This window comes from Ylistrum balloti, unplaced genomic scaffold (genome assembly GCF_031769215.1).
Source record: "Ylistrum balloti isolate Yb309-2 unplaced genomic scaffold, AGI_CSIRO_Ybal_v1 Utg371388, whole genome shotgun sequence".
Taxonomy (NCBI): Eukaryota; Metazoa; Mollusca; class Bivalvia; order Pectinida; family Pectinidae; genus Ylistrum; species Ylistrum balloti.
In genome coordinates this window covers 22,339-39,126 of record NW_026782731.1, presented here as the reverse complement: position 1 = coordinate 39,126, position 16,788 = coordinate 22,339, and the positions used below count along the sequence as shown (strand labels likewise).

At 35.6% G+C, this 16,788-nt stretch overlaps 1 pseudogene; it reads left to right on the top strand.

The window, feature by feature from the left end:
• Positions 1-11,096: 11,096 nt before the first annotated feature.
• Positions 11,097-16,533, top strand: LOC132562300 (uncharacterized; annotated as a pseudogene).
• The last annotated feature ends 255 nt before the right edge of the window (positions 16,534-16,788 follow it).

Below are 16,788 nucleotides of genomic sequence, written 5' to 3'. Positions count from 1 at the left end.
TGTTTTCTCTTCAAGAAAATGTACTGGATTTTTTCACGTGTCAGACATATGTTTTGAAATTATCTCCCTGTGACATCAAAACGGTTTGATACAAAATACAAAAATGTTAATTAATTAAACGTTAAAAACTGTTTATCGGGACCCATTGGCTACAATTATACCACTCTCTTACTACAGGATACAGGCTTTGGTCATACCGCTTGATTCCTAAGGCAATAGAGATACGCTATTAAAGCTACAATTGTAACGAACACATAACGGCAGATGGACAATAGAATATGGTGTAGTGTCCACGCAATAGTTACTAGGGAGATAAAGTTAAGTTGTAAACATGACGACTTAAATTGATGTTCTCGTAAAATGATTATAATTGCCCGCGCAACTGAATATCTCAACAAATTTGTCTGAACTTACTATGTATTTCGTTTGGTATGTAGGTCAACTTATTAGAGAACTTGCATACTTGACACTGAAATAGATTATAAGTATTTTTAGAGAGTTCGTACTTTCAGTTATTAAAACATAAACTGCCGTTTAACGCTGTCACGCTATATTATGCGTTATGTTGTTGGTACAAAGACGATTATCCTGGTTATTATAATTTTGAAATCATATTAACTAACGGAACTAACGATCTATAAATTCTGCTGAACTAATTCCATTAGATAACAAGCTGAAAACTCTGATATTTATAGATTTAGACTAAGTGCGGTCCTTTTGTACATGACTTAGTCGATTTCATGCCTCGGTAATGTTCTATATATCTATCTCTTGTAGTTACAAGTTCTTAAACTGGAAATGCTTTGGAAGAAATTGTGCATGGAATTTCAATTTGATTTTTGACTACATACTTGTCTGTCTGTCTGTCTGTCTGTCTGTCTGTCTGTCTGTCTGTCTGTCTGTCTCTCTCTCTCTCTCTCTCTCTCTCTCTCTCTCTCTCTCTGTCTCTCTGTCTCTCTCTCTCTCTATATATATATATTTGTAAAGTGATATTTGTAACTTGTGGTAGATTGTATCAATATATATGCAACACATTTCGTGAAAGCTTACTTATGTTGCTTAGCTAATCATTCAGTGGAGCTCACGGTATGTAACCTGGGCTGACAGGTCTTAGATGACCTTCAAAATCTAAGGGTTCAGCATACGTTCTACGCTTAACTGTGTGACCAGAGGAAGGGACAAGCTGAAGTTCGTACTTTACATGATTGTAAATTCTACCTAACACCTAACCTATTTTCATGACAAGTGAAATCTATTTCAATATTTGTTTATCCAAATTTGTTGTCATTATTGTTTTGAAGATTTGTTGACAACTTTCCGATAAAACATATCTGATACTTTATCCGATTGTTCATGCCATACACCATATATCAAATATTGTTCTGTATATGACTCATGTGGTGATTTATGATGCATTACGTTTTAATGTAAATGATCTGCAAAAACACAGTCCTGATCAAACACAGTCCTGATCAAACACACAGTCCTGATCAAACACACTTTCCTGATCAAACACACAGTCCTGATCAAACACACAGTCCTGATCAAACACAGTCCTGATCAAACACAGTCCTGATCAAACACACTTTCCTGATCAAACACACAGTCCTGATCAAACACAGTCCTTATCAAACACACAGTCCTGATCAAACACACAGTCCTGATCAAACACACAGTCCTGATCAAACACAGTCCTGATCAAATACACAGTCCTGATCAAACACACAGTCCTGATCAAACACACAGTCCAGATCAAACACACAGCCCTGATCCAACACACAGTCCTGATCGAACACACAGTCCTGATCGAACACACAGTCCTGGTCAAACACAGTCCTGATCAAACACACAGTCCTGATCAAACACAGTCCTGATCAAACACACATTCCTGATCAAACACACAGTCCTGATCAAACACACAGTCCTGATCAAACACACAGTCCTGATCAAACACACAGTACTGATCAAACACAGTCCTGATCAAATACACAGTCCTGATCAAACACACAGTCCTGATCAAACACAGTCCTGATCAAACACAGTCCTGATCAAACACACAGTCCTGATCAAACACACAGTCCTGATCAAACACAGTCCTGATCAAATACACAGTCCTGATCAAACACAGTCCTGATCAAACACACAGTCCTGATCAAACACACAGTCCTGATCAAACACACAGTCCTGATCAAACACAGTCCTGGTCATTCGTATCGACGTAGCCGTTAATGCGTACCTTGATTTGTAGATCGTAACGTCATTTCGGAATACAGAACTACGTTTAAAAGCACCTTTCAGCTTCACAATGTATATCAAACATACGTTAGTAGAAACACCACCAATTCTTTCCTACACCCCATACACCCTCCTACATCCCCATACACCCTCCTACACCACCACACACCCTCTTACATCCCCATACACCCTCCTACATCCCTTCACACCCTCCTACACCCCTACACACCCTCCTAAACCCCTACACACCGTCCAACACTCTTACACACCCTCCTACACCCCTACACACCCTCCTACATCCCTTCACACCCTCCTACACCCCTATACACCCTCCTACATCCCTACACACCCTCCTACATCCCCATTCACCCTCCTACACCCCTACACACCCTCCTACACCCCTACACACCCTCCTACATCCCTACACACCCTCCTACATCCCTTTACTCCCCTACACACCCTCCTACATCCCCATACACCCTCCTACACCCCTACACACCCTCCTAAACCCCTACACACCGTCCAACACTCTTACACACCCTCCTACACCCCTACACACCCTCCTACATCCCTTCACACCCTCCTACACCCCTACACACCCTCCCACACCCGTACACCCCAGGATTCTTTCATTCATTACGATCTATTTTGTATATGATATATTACACAATATCAAAAATATTGAATCAAAATTATTAAAAAGAAATAAGTAAATAAAATCGATATTCAGTGACAATTTTTTAAATGTCCATTTTGAATCCTATATTTATAATTCGTCCAAGTTACACTACATGCTTAATTTAAACCGACGCTTTGAATATATTCAGCCGTGGGTATAGACTCATTTTTAAAACAGATATTGTTTTTCTCATACAACGTGAAACCTGATATAAAGTGTTTTATCTTCACATAATAGTTTTAAATGCATGATAGAATACCTTAACATGAGATTTCTCTATCACCTGTCAATACTTATTGTTACCTGTAATTAATACAAGTAACCTGACACGGTATAATCAGTATCCTCAGTTTAAACATCTACAAATCTTTTGTTAAATCAGTACAGACTGCTTTATGGTATAATGTACAGGACGATTTAAACACCACTGTGCTGATGTATTCTGTACACGTAAACAGACTATTACGAGTTATAAGCTCGCCATAGCAATTACATTGTGATTGAAAAAAAATCAATTTGAAATAATCTACCATGTGTATGAATAACAATTGGATTATTTGTTTCATACAATCAGAAATGAAGTACCGTTTTCTCTCCGAAAGGTAGAATTATATTATGTGATGTTGATAGAAGAAAGCCATAGTGAAGGTGTTATATATAACCGTAATGGTAAATCTGATATAACAGTGGAAGTTATTTTGTAGTTGTAAATTCATATTAGAAATAGAATATAAAGTATTCTTAAGTTGTAAACAGAATACCGGATATTCCAAATATCTATTCTATATCTGTGAATTTTATATGATATAGCTGTATGATATCGATATCGTAAGAAGACAATTTGTTAATGAAGAAATCAAATGCATTTATTAATTAATTAAAAAGAAAAATAATTACCCTTTTCTCGTCGTCAACATGTAACTTCCAACCATCCCTGTTGTCATGGTGATAGAATCACGAGTATTAAGAAACGAAGTAAAAACCACAACACTTGTAATTCCAGGTAAGATGATATGTAAAAATCCACAGGAATTGGTTTCCACTTCAAAGACAAGGAATCGATTCTCACTTCCTCAGGTGTCGAAAATCAATAAGCTGTCCCAGTTAGATCTATTAGCCGAAAAAACCTGTAAATTCAATCAATACACAGGTAAAAATGGCAACAAGTCCGAAATACCTGTCTCTTACACGGCCGTATCTGGAGGAATGTTATCCTCACAGGGGCCTGCGGGTCTGTCAAGGCGGGGTCTGTACCACAGGGGTCCTAAGATGTGTTGGGAGGGGAGGGAGGTCCTTCCCACGCGGGCCTGCGGATCTGTTACAGTCAAGGCGAATAGTAGGGGCGAATGGGAGGGGGGTAGAGGGGGAGGTCTTTCGGGCGGGGTCTTATAACCTGTTACAGTATCAAAGTAAGTGAAATTGGGAGGGGAGGGAGGCTCTCTCATAACTACAGGACATGAAGACAGGTTACAGTCAAGGAAATTAGGATTCATATTAACAGGAACATAAAGATCTCTTACAGTCAAGGAGAATAGGGAATTATTTCCACAGGAGCTTTAAGATTTGTTACAGTCAAGGAAAATAGGATTCACATCCAAAGAATCCCGAGAATTTGTTACAGTGAAGGAGAACAGGGATCATTCACAAAGTAGCCCCAGGATTTGTTACACAGGGGCCTGAGGATTTGTTACACAGGGGCCTGAAGATTTGTTACACAGGGGCCTGAAGATCTGTTTCAAAGGGGTCTGAGGATTTGTAAGACCTTCAGAACATTTCCTATATCGTAATCATGTATAACAAAAAGTCCATCAAAAACTACATTTAGATATTTAAATTAAGAATAATATTTACGTTATCATTAATAGAGTGCTTATTTTCTGTTATTTATTCATTTCATATTTGAATGATTCAGTAAAAAGGAGGTAAATACGTGTTTTATTTCAGTGGAATATCACTGGATTAAAATGTTGAATTTGTTTATAATTGCAGAAATATTATGTCTATGTATCTTCATCAACCAGGCCTGTTATACAATGTGGTATTGCGCAGCACATAGACGAAGGGATTAGCTACAAAATGTGTATGTTGATATTATGCTAGTGTGCATTGAATTATATTGAACATTTGACGGGAAATTGATAAATTTATATAAAACTCATCCCTATCCTCTCCCCTAACTTCCCCTCCAAAATCCTTAACCGTTTAAAATCCTAAAACGATAATAAGGCTCTCACTTTGCTCTCCTTTTATCGAGTTAGGTCCAAATAAGTCCCTAAATTGTGGTACAAAGCACGGTTCGTTTAAAGTATGGCACCAGTCAAATGATTAACTTCGCAAACTTAGAGCATATGTAATAAAGTTTGTTTGTAGATAATGTCACCGCTGAAATCATTTTAAATTTACCTGACGAAGACAATTAGTTATGTTCGTTTGCTTGTTCACGTAAAGTCATGAAAATATAATCAACATTCATTACTAACCTTGGCGTTGGTTTTATAGGCCCTGGAATAAATAATTCACTTTTACAATGAAAAATAGCATTAATGGTTTGTTTACGGTCATGACCAAATCTGACAGCCGAATAAACATACACATAGAGAGAGGATATATATGTACTTACATATAATATTTTCACTTTGCATCTATCTACATATCTCCACCTCTCATAACAAAAAATAATGACATTATTTGAATGACCATGACGACAAAATTATCCAGAAATTTTCATTTACTTTGATTAAGTTTTAAACATAAAAATAATTAAGGAAAGACATTAAAATGAAATAAACCAAATAGATTAATTAAAGTTAGATTGATTAAACTTAACAAAAAATATGTATATTACATACCTGTTGAAATTCGTAAGTTAAAGTATCCAGGTGTTTTCCTTATTAACAGGTAAGCACACACTGATACTGTGTATATGGACGTTTCGCTGTGTATATAAATCCTTATACGAGTGTATAGTTTGGAGATACCCGGTATAAAAGACACCGTTAAGCTCCTATCCAACTATTATGACTAATTGTAAAATACAATCCAGAGACTTAGTGTACGGTTTACAGGGCGTCCTGTGTATGTGGCAGATTAGCGTCAGCATGCATGCCAGAACACACATATTTCAAATTAAAACTGAACATTATCGGAGACCGTTTGTAATATCGTTCACCTTTCTTTGTTATGGTATTTTAAAATATTTTATTCTGATTTTCTAATGATGAATAGTTCACTGTTAAAGATGATTGAGACTTTTCTTCTGTCTTTACTCTTTTCGATTTTTTTTATCTCGATTATGTACACCAGAATCTGATTAAGTGTAGAGCTTGATGATATGATAGTATGAGTGTAAATTTGAAACAAATCCGTCGAGAAGTTCTCAAGATATGACGTTGATTTGGAGCGGGATGGGACATCGGGGACAGGACTCGACCTGAGGACGATATAAGCGACGCGAAGGACAGACGTTGATAAGATGACTTTATATGTAAAGACATTGTTATTGTCAAAATCTGACCCAATGAAATAAACAAGAAGATAAACACGGGATGTGTCAGTATCTGTATCGTGCTGTCGGTGATATCTACACTGTACAGTTGTAAATCTATGTCAGTAAGTGTAAGGTAACGTTCTCAAAGTGTGGGCATGTCACTTCTCCTCCTTATCTGTGCTTGATCACTCCGTAATTCAAGAGTTTATTAAAATACAATATTATGATTGAATTACCTGCCTTAGTATAACTTTTCTGCACTAGAATTGCTTTTTATGATAAATACGGGTCAAAGCTACCATATTGGTAGATTTTTTGTCCAAAATGGCGCTGACTGGTCATCTCATTCCAATCTTTGGTTGGGTGTGAGACTTGGAGGTCCCTCTGGTTTACAACTGCTGTCAAAAAACCATTGTAATAGTTGGAGATCATTCACTATGGTAATTGTATTGAAAATCATTTGAAATTGATTGAATTGAATTCCAAATTTATTGACACGTTTCAAATGACTGAACATAGTTTTTAGCGGTAATGTGATATATAACGAACACATTGATCGTCAGTTTGCAGCAGCTTGACACAAACAAACTATTGTATCGGGAAGTAGAAATTTCCCATTTACACTCTGGTAATGATGTATGGTACAGCACAAATGAACATTTCATTTCATTTTGTTCCGTTCATTCTTTTTTTTAGATCATCTCAGATCTCAGAAAGGAATACCCGATGGTATGTAAAGTTTACCAGAATAGAATACTACAGCGCAAACGAACAGGGACAAAATATACCACAGCGCCGACACACAGGGACAAAATACACCACAGTGTCGACACACACGACCAAAATATACCACAGCGCTGACACACAGGCGCAAAATATACCACAGCGCCGACACACAGGGACAAAATATACAACAGCGCCAACGAACAGGGACAAAATATACCACAGCTCCGACACACAGGGACAACATATACCACAGCGTCAACACACATGAACAAAATATACCACAGCGCCGACACACAGGGACAACATATACCACAGCGTCAACACACATGAACAAAATATACCACAACGTCAACACACATGAACAGAACATACCACAGCGCCGACACACATGAACAGAACATACCACAGCGTCAACACACATGAACAAAATATACCACAGCGTCAACACACATGAACAAAATATACCACAACGTCAACACACATGAACAGAACATACCACAGCGCCGACACACATGAACAGAACATACCACAGCGCCGACACACATGAACAGAATATACCACAACGTCAACACACATGAACAGAACATACCACAGCGCCGACACACATGAACAGAACATACCACAGCGCCGACACACATGAACAGAACATACCACAGCGCCGACACACATGAACAGAACATACCACAGCGCCGACACACATGGACAGAACATACCACAGCGCCGACACACATGAACAGAACATACCACAGCGTCAACACACATGAACAAAATATACCACAACGTCAACACACATGAACAGAACATACCACAGCGCCGACACACATGAACAGAACATACCACAGCGCCGACACACATGGACAGAACATACCACAGCGCCGACACACATGAACAGAACATACCACAGCGCCGACAACGTATATCACAGTTTCAACACTTGAACACAATTTGTTAAGTATATTATCTTGTCAAAACATAAGCTAAAATAATAAATACGAAGTATAAAAATAATGTGAACAGAAAATGATAAAATTATCGTCACCATACAGAAAACAAAATCAATCAACCATGCCAGTAGCACTACACAGCAACATACACTACAGAATGTACCATAACGTTGCGTCGTAATAACACCACACAAACCGGATACCTAGTCTTGGCAAAGCCAGGACAAGCACGATCGGGGGAGATTATATACATACTTAGTAAGGCATACGTCGATAATGCCGCAACAGGATTCCACCACAGTAGCGCAGTCAATTTTAAAAGCCCACACTCAATTAATATTTAAAACAAATAGGAAGTTTACACCAAGAAATATGTAAGGAATATGTATTTATATTTTTTTATGTCGTGGAAAGAACCCAAACGTTGTGTATCATGAATACATTAATAAAATGAGCAATTCGAAGCAATCCTTTGTCGACAATTCTACCAATCTTGGCATTTGTTTATCCAAATTACTGGTTTGAATTTTGTTTATAAACGATTTTGTGGCATGTGACCTCGCATGTAGCCGGAGCGAGATGTTCGTGTGTATCTTTCTTTCGTTTTAAGACCATTATTGCGATATATTACGTATATATATATAGTCCCGGTGGTCAAGCGCCTCTGGGCGTCTTCATCACCGACTCTGTGTTCGAGACCTACGTGAGGCAGTAACCAGGTTTTGACCGCAGGTCTGTGACTTTCCTCCACCACCCAAACCTGGCACGACCTTAAATGACCCTGGGTGGTCATAGAAGGTGAACCAGTCATAAACTTAACTCTACCAGCTATATATACCGCGCAACAATTCCCGGCAAACCTGAAGGTTTTCATGAGAATAAATGCACATAGACATCTCGCTCCCGCTGTTTCCGTGAGAAATTAACCAGTGATTGGCCAGAATTAACCTATTTTCAGTAGTTTTCGATATCTAAACCCCGTGTAGATTTTCATGGTCGTCTTTTTTATGTTCTGAGGGTTGACTCAAATGTTTAAGGTGTAACGGAAACATACGGATCTAAAATCTATATAAATACACACGTACGCTCCATTGAGTTTTGAATGATGCACACCCGTGGATCATACGATTTATTTATCAATACTCAATGGCTGTATTCTCTCAAATTTAAATATCGTTTTGTAGGCATTTAATTTTTTTCTCTCTCGAACTAATATGATTATACTCCGACAGACAGGTAGGTTTGGTATGTCTTTGATATTTTGTGAATGGCCACCATTCACTACTCACCGATATAAAACTGAACAAACTGCTCAAGTCCACTTCCTTGAATTGAAGCTTGAAATTGTAAAAGTTGTGATAACAAGGTCCGCATTATTCTGACGTTCTATCGACCTTATTTTGAATCGGTCTGGAATCAAATCCAGGCCCCAGTAGCTCAATCAAAGGTTAGTAACAGTTAACAGTGATCAGTGAAAAACTCACTCACCTCACACAACTCAACTCACTCACTGTGCGACTGACCGTGACTGACTAATTTTCTAGCTGACCAACCGACCGACTAAGTAATGACTTACCAACTTAATAACTAACTGACTGACTAACAAACTATCATATATTACATATATATTAGTATAATTAAAATAAAGATACATTAATACCCAAAACGCCGACACCTTATAAAATAAGTTATCTCCCTTGTATCTCACGCCTGGTGTGGTGCTGATTTGTTGATAGTTAACACAATGTAGATGGTAGGATATCATACACACAAGCCAACGTGTCGACACATCTTAACTCAAATTATCTGTGTAGACAACTTGGCATGTTTAGTACAAAGGATTAGGAACCATTTAGATACAGAAGATAACAGGTGACAAGCTGTGTATTACACGTGATTTGACGGGAATAATTTGTCTTTGTCCTTACAGAACATCGTTTCTGTTTGGATAAGACCATTTTAAATAAAAAGCATGGATAACAATGAGCTCTATCACATTATCATTACCGAGTTGGGCGAATTTTCTTTCAATATTATCAAATAATGTGATATTCCATTCGATACATATCTCGCTTTCTATACGAGGTACATCAAAAAGGAGAAAATAAGGATGGCGTCAGCTCATTTTAATATTAGGTAAACATCTGAAATGTCGTACAAAATACTGACGTCTACCAGCTATTCGATTGACCTGCAGAGTCAGCTAATGACGGAATAATCAACGCATGTCTCAGGCTCCGCAGCGAAGCGTTTAAAGATAAGAAACTTGCATACATTGTACATGAAACACAGAGTTATCTCTCTTCTCATAAATGGTATATTTTATCCTCCAATAGAGCAAAGTAAATAATGAAGCTTAAGACGTCTTATGTAAAACAAATACTGGAAAAAAATGACAGTCCAGTGTACGCTAGTTTGCAGCCCGATGTTCGCAGTAAGAGATCTATATTACACCTTATAAAGCCAAGTTTTATAAAAGTATTGACTGTTAACCAATTCATATTCGTTGAATTCAGTTAAGTACAAATAGGATTTAGATATATGCAGCACATGTTGACAATTCCGTTTACAGTAAATAGTCGCCGTTATCAAGTGTATGTTTAGTAAAGTAGCATATTATCAAGGAATGCGCGGAGTTTTAAAATTATCAAAGTCGACTACAGTATGTACATATGGTAAGAGTGCTTATCTAAAGTCAGGCCAAACCAATGTAAATGAATCGAAAGTAAGAGAATAATCAAACACATGTAGGTATCAAAATTAAAATCAGCACAATGGTTGAAAAAAATCGGTAAAATTAATTATACTATTGTGTAACTTTCCTTAATATTTTGATGTTACCTCTTCCGAATGTCATATTTGACTTTAGGCAATATATATCGTACCTGTGATTCGTATAAAACATTTTCTTTCCCTTCTCAAAGGGAAGTAACTCTCTATTTTACAGACGTGGATGTAGGATAAAAGCGTCTTTAAATGTACGTTTGGAATATGTAATATTTAGTGTATTGTAGAGAAATCCAAGATGTCGTCGGTAAGTCTGTATTTGGATTAAGAATATCGATATAATAACACTTAGGACTTCATATACATATAATATAATTCATACAACAAGGCTTGCTCATCTCGCCAAAAGTTTAAAAAAAATTGCAATTGTGATAACACCAATTGACCAAGAACATTTCATAGTGATTTGTAAATAATGGCAAGAACCATTTCTTCAGGTTTATTTATCATGTCTCTGTAAATGACGTCAAAATATAATTTGGACATCTGTGACGTCATTGTAATTTGATGACGCCACGATATGATCTGAGATAAGTATCATCTACTCCGTGTATCATTTCGTCCTCATTCTACAGACACCACCAAATAACGGAAGCACGACTAGTTCCGGAAGTTCTCGTCCTCCTCCTATAAGATTTCCCCCGCAAATCACGACGCCATCTACTTCCGTTTTCGACGGAGAAGCTGGGAAAACCATCTTAGCGCTGATTGTTCTTATATTCATAATTCTGTTGATCCTCATCGGTGTGATCTGTCTGGGAATTTGGATGTACAATAAAATGTACAGGTAATGATGTCCACGTTAATCAATAGAGACGATCATCAAAGACATCTTTATTCAGAATAATATTTTTTTCTGGATCTGATTCAGAGGAATATTATCATATTTTAATCTATATCTATTTTTACAGTACCAGTACTATCAATTTTATCTGATAACATTGATAATAAAATCGTCGGTAAATATGGATATAACTGTACTTTGAAAACATGTAAAAAATAATCGAAATTTCGGCACATATAAAAACTTGACTAAGTAGTCTATTAAATGAAAGAAATATTCCCATTAAGTTATACCGTTTGGACAAGTATAGTGTCCTGTCACATACATGTATGACGCCAATGAAGTATGCAAAATTGTGTATTTTTCTATTCCCTATATAAATCATAACATTATGTAAATTGTCTTGTAATTGCCCTATGACATTTACAGACATCTCCATGGATATGATCCTAAAGCGTGTACCGCCAAACTGTATCTATGGTTATATCTATGATTTACGGTGGTATCTATGGTTATAGCTCTATGATTTACAGTCGTTTCTATGGTTATAGCTCTATGGTTTACAGCCGTATCTATGGTTTTATCTTTATGATTTACAGTCGTATCTATGGTTATATCTATGATTTACAGTCGTATCTATGGTTATATCTATGATTTACAGTGGTATCTATGGCTATATCTATGATTTACAGTCGTATCTATGGCTATATCTATGATTTACAGTGGTATCTATGGCTATATCTGTATGATTTACAGTCGTATCTATGGTTATATCTATGATTTACAGTCGTATCTATGGTTATATCTATGATTTACAGTGGTATCTCTGGCTATATCTATGATTTACAGCCGTATCTATGGTTTTATCTTTATGATTTACAGTCGTATCTATGGCTATATCTATGATTTACAGTGGTATCTATGGCTATATCTATGATTTACAGTCGTATCTATGGTTATATCTATGATTTACAGTCGTATCTATGGCTATATCTATGATTTACAGTGGTATCTATGGTTATATCTATGATTTACAGTCGTATCTATGGTTATATCTATGATTTACAGTGGTATCTATGGTTATATCTATGATTTACAGTCGTATCTATGGTTATATCTATCATTTACAGTGGTATCTATGGTTATATCTATGATTTACAGTGGTATCTATGGTTATATCTATGATTTACAGTCGTATCTATGGTTATATCTATGATTTACAGTGGTATCTATGGCTATGTTTACTGTATGATTTACAGTTTACAGGTATCTATGGCTATATCTATGATTTACAGTCATATCTATGGTTATATCTATGATTTACAGTGGTATCTATGGCTATATCTATGATTTACAGTCGTATCTATGGCTATATCTATGATTTACAGTCGTATCTATGGTTATATCTATGATTTACAGTCGTATCTATGGTTATATCTATGATTTACAGTGGTATATATGGCTATATCTATGATTTACAGTCGTATCTATGGTTATATCTATGATTTACAGTGGTATCTATGGTTATATCTATGATTTACAGTCGTATCTATGGCTATATCTGTATGATTTACAGTGGTATCTATGGTTATATCTATGATTTACAGTAGTATCTATGGTTATATCTATGATTTACAGTAGTATCTATGGTTATATCTATGATTTACTGGTATCTATGATTTACAGTGGTATCTATGGTTATATCTATGATTTACAGTCGTATCTATGGTTATATCTATGATTTACAGTCGTATCTATGGTTATATCTATGATTTACAGTGGTATCTATGGTTATATCTATGATTTACAGTCGTATCTATGGTTATATCTATGATTTACAGTCGTATCTATGGTTATATCTATGATTTACAGTCGTATCTATGGTTATATCTATGATTTACAGTGGTATCTATGGTTATATCTATGATTTACAGTCGTATATATGGCTATATCTATGATTTACAGTGGTATCTATGGTTATATCTATGATTTACAGTCGTATCTATGGTTATATCTGTATGATTTACAGTCGTATCTATGGTTATATCTATGATTTACAGTGGTATCTATGGCTATGTCTATGATTTACAGTGGTATCTATGGCTATATCTATGATTTACAGTCGTATCTATGGTTATATCTATGATTTACAATCGTATCTATGGCTATATCTATGATTTACAGTCGTATCTATGGTTATATCTATGATTTACAGTCGTATGTATGGCTATATCTATGATTTACAGTCGTATCTATGGTTATATCTATGATTTACAGTCGTATCTATGGCTATATCTATGATTTACAGTCGTATCTATGGTTATATCTATGATTTACAGTGGTATCTATGGTTATATCTATGATTTACAGTGGTATCTATGGCTATATCTATGATTTACAGTCGTATCTATGGCTATATCTGTATGATTTACAGTGGTATCTATGGTTATATCTATGATTTACAGTGGTATCTATAGTTATATCTATGATTTACAGTCGTATCTATGGTTATATCTATGATTTACAGTCGTATCTATGGTTATATCTATGATTTACAGTGGTATCTATGGCTATATCTATGATTTACAGTGGTATCTATGGTTATATCTATGATTTACAGTGGTATCTATGGTTATATCTATGATTTACAGTCGTATCTATGGTTATATCTATGATTTACAGTGGTATCTATGGTTATATCTATGATTTACAGTGGTATCTATGGTTATATCTATGATTTACAGTCGTATCTATGGCTATATCTATGATTTACAGTCGTATCTATGGTTATATCTATGATTTACAGTCGTATCTATGGTTATATCTATGATTTACAGTCGTATCTATGGTTATATCTATGATTTACAGTCGTATCTATGGTTATATCTGTATGATTTACAGTCGTATCTATGGTTATATCTATGATTTACAGTGGTATCTATGGCTATATCTATGATTTACAGTCGTATCTATGGTTATATCTATGATTTACAGTGGTATCTATGGTTATATCTATGATTTACAGTGGTATCTATGGTTATATCTATGATTTACAGTCGTATCTATGGTTATATCTATGATTTACAGTAGTATTTATGGTTATATCTATGATTTACAGTCGTATCTATGGTTATATCTATGATTTACAGTGGTATCTATGGTTATATCTATGATTTACAGTCGTATCTATGGCTATATATATGATTTACAGTGGTATCTATGGTTATATCTATGATTTACAGTCGTATCTATGGTTATATCTATGATTTACAGTCGTATCTATGGTTATATCTATGATTTACAGTGGTATCTATGGTTATATCTATGATTTACAGTGGTATCTATGGTTATAGCTCTATGATTTACAGTCGTTTCTATGGTTATAGCTCTATGGTTTACAGCCGTATCTATGGTTTTATCTTTATGATTTACAGTCGTATCTTTGGTTATATCTATGATTTACAGTCGTATCTATGGTTATAACTATGATTTACAGTCGTATCTATGGTTATATCTATGATTTACAGTGGTATCTATGGTTACATCTGTGATTTACAGTGGTATCTATGGCTAATTCTGTATGATTTACAGTGGTATATATGGCTATATCTATGATTTACAGTCGTATCTATGGCTATATCTGTATGATTTACAGTCGTATCTATGGTTATATCTATGATTTACAGTGGTATCTATGGTTATATCTATGATTTACAGTGGTATCTATGGTTATATCTATGATTTACAGTCGTATCTATGGTTATATCTATGATTTACAGTGGTATCTATGGTTATATCTATGATTTACAGTAGTATCTATGGTTATATCTATGATTTACAGTAGTATCTATGGTTATATCTATGATTTACAGTGGTATCTATGGTTATATCTTTATGACTTACATCCGTACCGTTCCACCATGAAGTCCATATCATGTGCGGCATCGCTACAGTTTCTCGTTTTCTTTTTTAAGTTCATTTTTATAAATTATGTTATACACTTGAAGACATTATGTTTATAATGACGATAACGTTTGTTATAACTGTGTCCTATCTTCTTGTTGTTGTTTAAGCCTAACCGAATTTACTTGTTAATAGCCATTTGATGAACTTCCAACGTAATATTGCAAGCAACTAACTATAACTAAACTGAAAATTTTTAATGATGAATATAAGCTGATTGACTGAACTGCTTTCAGTTGGCGTCTGCATTCATTTGTATCATGTATGTCATCAGAATAAACGCAAATGAACTCGCTTCATTGAACTTCTCAATCAATTTCACATTCATATTGCGCAGGATTGTCAACTGAAGGCATTTCTAGGGCCGTTGTTATTATTCTTAACAGGAAAGCGATTGAGAAACAAGAAGAAATGGAGAGATCGAAAACGAAGACAGTAGCCACACAAACTAAACTCACAGGTAAAGGACGTGTGCACCAATACAAACTTGTGCATGAGTCAAGGTTGAAAACTTCAAAGTAATGCATTGTACGATTATGTGATTTTATGCAAAAAGATATATTTTTGATTGGAATTGGAGTTTTGCTGACAATTTAACTCCTCATACGTCACCATGACCTTTTCAATTTCCCACTGACATTTCTGGTTTCTAGAGTATATTTGAAAGAGGGGAAAACAAAATAAATCTTTGAGATCTGTTTATAATTTTATGCTTTCCTTAAGGTCGAAATATGGAGGAATATATCAGGAGAATGGACACTGTGTATATGTCAACGTACAAAGGGACACAACTCCCAGGCAGACTAGATTTACCTGCCAGATGGCACCAAAAGGATCCCGCCCAGTATACGGAACCATGGCCGAAATATTACCACACAGATCAGCCAAACTACATAACAAAAGTCGACTGAATATATATCGATATTAAAAAATGATTTGATTTATCGCATTATTGGGGTTTTTTTTTATTTTTAAATTTTTGTATGTTTTTTAAGGTTTTGGTCACGATTTTTGGTTTTGTTAAATTCTAGTCGAAGTCCACACGATCATGAGGAGATTCTGGACTAAATGGTAAAACATATGAACCAGTGACCATTCAGTGATAAATACACACCAACAAAATGAAGGATCATGTCGTATCTGAAATACGAATAAGAGGAGTTAAGTGCAGATTTTCGTTTCA